At 42.7% G+C, this 7533-nt stretch overlaps 1 protein-coding gene across 8 annotated transcripts in view; it reads left to right on the top strand.

Annotated features, from left to right (window-relative positions):
• LOC107151504 (zinc finger protein 573) overlaps positions 1-7533 on the top strand; it is a 157678-nt gene that overhangs the window by 26581 nt on the left and 123564 nt on the right. The window contains exon 1 of one of the 8 annotated variants that reach the window (XM_048791100.1): positions 5292-5373. The exons of the other annotated variants lie outside the window; for them this stretch is intronic. The gene's annotated coding sequence lies outside the window, so the exon portion shown is untranslated. Of the gene's footprint in view, positions 1-5291; positions 5374-7533 lie in introns of those variants that run through there. 8 annotated transcript variants of the gene reach the window in all.

Raw genomic sequence — 7533 nt, 5'->3', positions numbered from 1 at the left:
TATACATCCTCTAACTAACTTCCAAAGTGGTATAACACCACCCTCCAAGGTACCTTGCTCACGAGCGAAATCTAGATCTTTCCCTAATTTGTCCCAGCTAGGAATCGTAAGACTCCCTGAAAAGGCAAACCAAGGAGCTGCTATATCAGCTTCTCTCAAAAACATCTGCAAAGTGCTCTGCTTTACCTTAAGTCCTTTTGAACGTAGCAGCCCATCTAGGGCCAACAAAATTGGGCTTGAAGAGGTAGCGCCCATAATGTCTCCAAAGATATATTGAAAGTAAAAGTACAAATCCCTGCTCTCTCCTTATTTACAGGGGAGCGTCCTTTTTTCCGCTCTCTCTTTGTTTACAGAGAGAGCGCCCCGCTATTTGCTTGCAGATTCCCACTTACCTGGGAACTTACTGGTGCACCACCCTGACTGCTGAAAGTTCTGGATCCTGGGTTCGAGGAATATAATTCCACGTCCGGGCCACCAATTGCCGCGACCCCTCGCCGGCAAGGGAAAACACGACACAGGATTCTTCTTTCAGCAGTTTATTCAGGCCTTGATTCATGTATCATCTTCTAGTGACCCGTCGCCGAGCGCCCAAGCACAGCCTAATAAAGCCTCCAGCATACCAATCTTAAGCTGCTACGTGGACCTTTCTCATAGGGTGGTAAGGGATTGCGTGCCAATTCTCCATATTAGGAGTTGTTTATCACAGGCCACAGTGGAAGCCAGCGCCATCTTCTAATGGCGGCCACGGTCTAATTAGAACGGCTTACCACATCAGACCATCAACCTGTCGTTGCCTTTCCCAAGAGCTGTTTTGCAGACTTTCTAAAAGAGAAATTTGTAGGAAATAAAGCCAAAGATGGTGGAGATATAAGAGACAAAGAGAAAACTAAACAACGAACAGAAATTCCTACCCCTGTGGAACTGACGTACTGGTAGGGGCATGGACAATGATACAGTGATGTAATAATGGAGATAATTCCAGTGGCAGTACAGTGAAGGAATGGATGCTGTAGAGACGGTGACATGTAATGTGAGCTGAAATATTGTCCTGGGGAACACCTGAAGGAAGAGTATTTCAGGATGAAAAATGAGATCCCTTGATCTCCATCTTAGAAGAGAGTCAACCTTAGTTTGCGTTCTAGTGAAGATCCATACTGACACTTACCTTATTGTCACAGGATTGTTTGAACACCAGCTTACTATTTTAATATGGTTAGGAAGAATACACTTGATTCAGGTGACAAGTGTAATACATTGCTTTGATGATATGATAATATCAGAAACTGAGGAATAAGATAGGACTTACTCCCTTGGGGAAGGCTCCCACACACAGATGGAGCATGTAACTTTACCTTTCAATCTTTATGCCAGAATGCCTGAGGTCCTGATGGGATGGATTGTCGTTGCAGACCATCTGGCAAGACTGGGGATGGCAGTGCATGCAAGGATGGTGCCTAGAGGTGGAGACGGCCCACTAGCTCTGTACCTATGTAACTTTATACTATATGAATGGGAATGGAATAAGAGGTCAGCACATGTTAGACTGATATTGCTGCCAGCAATTTGGATGGTACAGTGGCTGAACCTAACTTCCAAAGGTGGAAAACTTTGGATAAAAATCAATGATAAATGGAGAGAAGGAGGAATAGCAGCTGGGGCTAAAGGAATGAATCAGTGGGTTAGTCATGGGGGAAATCCAATATTACATTGGTGCTTTGAGAGACGATATTTTCTTGCTCTGAGCCTCTCTCGAGGCACCAGTGCAGATGATTGAATGAACAAACAAAAGAATATTGCCTTTCGGAGTCCAAGGAGATTTATGAATAAAACAAAATCATGCTGGCAAATCTCAAACCAGGCTTGGTTACTATCAAAAAGAGGAAAGTGCATTTCAGGAAAAACAAGCAAGAAAGTAGTTAATGGAAGAAATACATTTCACCATAACTTGAACATGGTTTTTAAATCCACAATAGCCATGCTTCCCTGCTCCTTCGAGCACTTCTAGTGAAACAGAAAACTGGAGAAGGAGAATGGAATTAGGAGTAAAAAGTTCTGTCTCAAACTAAGACCTGCTCTATACACCTTCTGTGTATACAGATAAAAGGGGAAGAGACTCACCTTTGTAAGAGAAAGAAAAACCCAGGTGGAAGCTACCTGGGGCTGCAACTTATCAAAGGTCTCAGATTCTTACTTGGGACCTGATAGGGCTTCTAAGAAGTGTTATTTTTTTCCCCTCACAGAATTCCCTTCCAAAGAGTCACACAAGGGAATTCCTATTCCTGGTCACTTTTTCTCTGGTGTCTCCCTTTGTGATATGGGATCTCTTCCAGCTCTAAAATTCTACCCAAGGTCTGTGATGTAACTCAATGGTAGTGTTTGCCTAGTAGCCCTGGGATGGATCTCAAGCACCACAAAACTAAATAAAAAATAAATATTCTAGCCCAAGGCCAGAGCTGTGACTCAGGGTTAATCACTATTAGTGATTACTTTCACCCCGTGGGTCAATGATCTTAAGAACTTCTCCCTGCCTCACACCTGATCCCATATTAATCTATCTGCCAACACTAACCTCACCCCAGAAATTTATTCCACATCCCATGCCCTCTACTACCACAGAGACAGTAATTGCGTACCAAAGAGGTTTCTCTGGATTCATCTGCCTCTTGAAAATAAGAGAAATAGGACTTTGATCTCCATAATTTGAGTCCTAAACCTTTGGAAACCATAAACTTAAAAACCAAAAGTTTCAGCTGACACCAGTTAGGTGCAATATAGGGTCATATTTTATTCCTTTTAGCTTTGAAAAAAATACAAATGGGCAGCTTATAAATTAAAGAAATTTATTTCTGACAGTTATGAAGAATGAGAAGTCCAATATTAAGGTGCCAACAAATTTGGTGTCTGGTAAAGACCCATTTCCAGCTCATAAAATGAAACTTCAGTGTTCTCAAATGCTGTAAGGGGGAAAAATCTTTCATAAGGGCATTAACCCCATCTAATCACCTCCTAAACCATCACATTGGTGATGAGGTTTCCAACTATGAATTTTCTGGGGCACAGAGGTTCAGAGGGGCATGCTCAGCTGAAGAGAAACATGGGTATGAGTGGCAGTCCCAACGTTATGGGAACCTTTCACGGAACCTTGGATGTGGTCTCCTCTGAAACTCTGAAACGGTTCAGTTCAGGGCTGGCTCTGGTGGTTCCTTCCATTAGTCTTCCAGTGCTGGACTGTATTTCCCAGAGCCCTTCACAGCCTGCGAGCTCTGCTCAGGAATTCGACCACTCTCTGATCTGAGGACCAGATGTGGGAGCCTTTGGCTTCTGGAGTGCTCTGCAGGGTGGAGGCGTGCAATTCGAGCAACTGAAGAGGGCGGTGGGAAGATCCTGTGTATCCTCGGCCTGTAAACACCCCAAACACGCTTCCTCCCCACCCCCAGTACAGGGGATTGAACCAGGCGCCTTCCATCTCTGGGCTACAACCCAGTACTTTTTATTTTTTGGAGAACAGGGTCTCATTAAGTTGCTGAGTGAGGTTGGCCCTAAACTTGTGATCCTCTCTCTTGTCTCAGCCTCCCAAGTAGTTGACAGGAGTGTACCACTACTCCTGGCCTATAATTGCAAACTTTCTAAAATAATTTTCTTAAGGACCTGTCAACCTATCTTCACATTTTGGCTGAAGCAAACAGGACATTCTCATAGCAACTTTCAGCTTTCTCAGGCAGGCACTTTATGGGGGCGGGGGGTGGAGGGTGGGATGAAGTCATCACAGACAACCTTAAACTACCAGAAAGCCATGCTAAAGTTTGGTGAAGTCTCCTAGTACAGGCATTTGGACAGTCCTTTCTGCCAAGTTTCTGCAATCCTCTTTCCATCATAATATGAAATAGATAGCAAAGTAATTTTTAAAAATATTTATTTGTTAGTTTTCAGCGGACACAACATCTTCGTTTGTATGTGGTGCTGAGGATTGAACCCGGGCCACACACATGCCAGGCGAGCGCGCTACCGCTTGAGCCATATCCCAGCCCCAAAGTAATTTTTTTTGATAAGGAAAAATACGGCATCAGCCGATATGTTTCATATCAAGAACCATTTTAAGTTATTTGTTGGGTGAAACTGTCCTGGCATTACAAAATGTTCAGCATCTGGCTCTTAGATAATACATTTTGTTAGCAAGTCTCTTCCCAGTCCTCCTTAGTATTCCCAACCCAGTTCAAAATGCGGAGGATACTAAATGGGTTTTCAAGCTCAGGGGTTGTAGGAGCGCTACTGTGCCTGAAGACTCCATAAAGTTGCTCTGCCCATTCACTGCTCCTCACCTTGTGGATTCTGGTAGCCTGAGAACCTGTACCAGTGAGTGTAGTTGGGTATGGATGGATGAATCCAGAGACTATATCCTGGGCAAATACTTCCATGGGACAGTTTGGTCAAGGTCTGTAATGTATATATGTCAGCATCTCTATTTCCAGAAATGGTATTGCAAAACATTTTTCAGAATATTTTCATTTTCTGCTTTTTAATTTCTATTTCAAATTGTTTTTTCCTCCTGCTTTCAGGGGTTAGCATGAAAAGCAAAATTAGATAATTTGCTGTTATATCTACTAAAATTTGGTTAATTAGATTTAATAGGCAATAAAATGTATGAAAGGAGGGGGAAATAATGTAACATATTTATCACCTGTGACTTGGTGACATACATCTAAATGTACACACTGCCAATTCTTAGATCTGCCAGAGCAACGAGTTTTCTCCACCAAAAAGGGATAAGAATGTGAGGTGATGGATTTAATTAGTTTGATTTAATCACAATGTAAATAAATATCAAAATATATTATACCCCATAGGTAGATAATATGTAGAATTGTTATTTGGGTCAATTTTTTAATAGTTACTTTCTTTAAAAATACCTATAGCAAGGCTGGACATACATCATGGGACATAAGTATAGGGTCCACGCCCTCAGGAGCTAAAATCCAGTCCTGGGCGCTCGCCTTCGTGATCATACCAGTGACCCTTCCAGAGCCTGCTCTTCGCAATCAGGCCAGAAGCTTTGGGAAACTGGATCCCCCGGCATTTTCTGGACCTCCTAGGACACATCGGACACGTGCTTTTCTCAAACGTCTGGGCCAGAGCAACACGTCTTTGCATCTGCGTAATGCTAGCATAGAGAGAACAAAAATTTCAGGGATCCGGAGCAAGGTGGTCCTTACAACGGGCGTCGAATCCCAGGAGAATTTCCGGCGCGGGCCTACTTTTCCCACAAGCCACCACGGCCAGAGCTAAGCGGACTTGAACTACATTTCCCAGCGGGCAATGGGCACGCTCAATCTATGGCTTCGCTTTCATTTTTGCTTGGTTTTTGTGCTTCGCAAGGTGAGTTGAATTCATCCCAGGATATTTATAGGCCAAGAGTGCTCTCGGTCAGGAGCCTGGGAAACCGGATTAAATTGGAGTCCGGCCTCAATCGGCCGGAGTGGCAGAGGAAGCCCTTAAAGCGTGCAAGTCCGTAACGTAGTCGGCCTGTTGCCGGAGTCTCAGGCCCGCGGGTGCCTGACGGCAAAGCAGCATGGTTGTCTGTGTGTCTTGATGCGGAATGTGTGAGCGCCTATCTGTGCGGCACGTCCCTCCCGTGTGCGTCACTAGCTGAGTTCTACGTGTTACTGTGACCCGCCGGAGGTTCTCTTTGGCTTCCTCCGCCCACTCTCCTCAGAGCTATTTGGGTCTGACACAGAAATGCCTCAGCGAGGGACATTGGATACTGAAACCTAAGCGAAGTTTTCCAGCAAGGAGGCTTTGACGTGCTCCTGGACTGGGGATGCCCGGGACGTTCTTTCTTTGGGATCTCTGAGGGTAGTTAGGGTGAGCAGGACAGGTGTGGACCTGGCGAGGAGTCACCTAAGTCATTCTGTGATCCTCAAAGGCCGGATAATCATGACTCCCTTGTCCCTCCCTGGCCCTGCCATTCCCCAAAAGGAGCCTGATGAGGTGTAAAGAATTGTTTCACTTCCAAAAATCAACGTTTAGACTAGTTTTTTTCTTCTTCTTCTTAAAATTATTGGGTTTAGGGTATGCTTTCCTTATTCGGAAATATGTGGGAGGTATATTAATCTTGATCTATCCCCTCCCCCCAGTGGATATTGGGTGCCATTGAGATAAATATCGCAGACATTCTCACTTGGCATATCATTCTGATCCTTCCATGTTTTCTTATTGTAAGCAGATCTAAAAAAGACTTAGTCTCTAGGTAGCTCAGACCTGTAATCCTAGAGGCTCGGGAGGCTGAGAGGCAGGAGAATCACAAGTTCAAAGCCAGCCTCAGCCATTTAGCAAGGTCTTAAGCAACTTAGTGAGACCCTATCTCAAAATAAAAGAAAAAGAAGGGATGCTGGGGTTGTGGCTCAGTGGTAGAGCTGCTTGCCTAGCACGCGTGTTGCACTAGGTTCGATCCTCAGCACCACATAAAAATAAATAAATAAATAAAATAAAGATATACACACGCATATAAAGGGCTGGAGATGTGGTTCAGTGCTTAAGCGCCCCTGGATTCAATCCCTGATATCAAGAATGAATGAATGAATAGAAATATAAAGGGTTGGGGATGTAGCTCAGTGGTTAAGCTCTTGGGTTCCATCCCCGCCAACTGTCCCCCCAAACAAAACAAAAAGGTTTAGACTCTTGTGATCTAGAGTCAAGGACAACAATTTTCTTGTTGTGATTATGTGCAAAATTTGTGCTTAGGATTATTTTAATGATTGATGATAAACCCATGTGGTTAAATATTATGCAGCTAGTAAATTTTATACAGCATTAGATGTATGAACGAAAATATATAGTACATAATGTTAAGCAATAGTCAAATTTATAAGTAATAGTACTCAAAAATTAAAATTATATATCAATCCCATTTAATAAGGTGGTTTTGCAAGGATTGAATCCAAATCACATTTTTGGATTTAAATATTTTTTTCCAAATAACATTTTAATTATTTTATTAAAGTAGGGGAGTGATGTGGCTACATTTTATTACCCAAGTATTTTGTACTTCTGCTTTTCATACATTCTTTGATTCAATCTGAAAAAGCATGTTTAAAAAAATTTCTATACTGTTACCTTAAAATAAATTCCTAGAAGTAGAATTTGAATTAATATAATCAAACCTTTACTAATTGCCAGTCATACAGTCTTAGTATTGGGAGTGATAAATAGACTAAAATGATGTAGTTGCCCTTCTTTTGCTTCTAGTAAGAAAGGTCACACTTGAATGGGAATAAATGCATTAAAGCCATTATAGAGATTCAGGTAAAATGTAGGTTGTTTTAAAAAGTGAACAATCCTTGGAGAGGCCTTAAGGGTTTAGTGGCACTCTGTAGGGCTGGATATATGGCTTAGTGGTTAAGCACCCCTGGGTTCAATCCTGGTATCAATCAATCAATCAATCAATGAACTTCCCACTTTCTTGGAGCAGCTTTCCCTTCACACACATTCACCTACATATATATTTTAAGTAAAGGCATGGACACTGCATGAGCAGAC

Source organism: Marmota marmota, unplaced genomic scaffold (assembly GCF_001458135.2).
Source record: "Marmota marmota marmota unplaced genomic scaffold, marMar, whole genome shotgun sequence".
In the NCBI taxonomy this organism is placed as follows: domain Eukaryota; kingdom Metazoa; phylum Chordata; class Mammalia; order Rodentia; family Sciuridae; genus Marmota; species Marmota marmota.
This window is presented reverse-complemented; position numbering and strand designations above follow the sequence as displayed.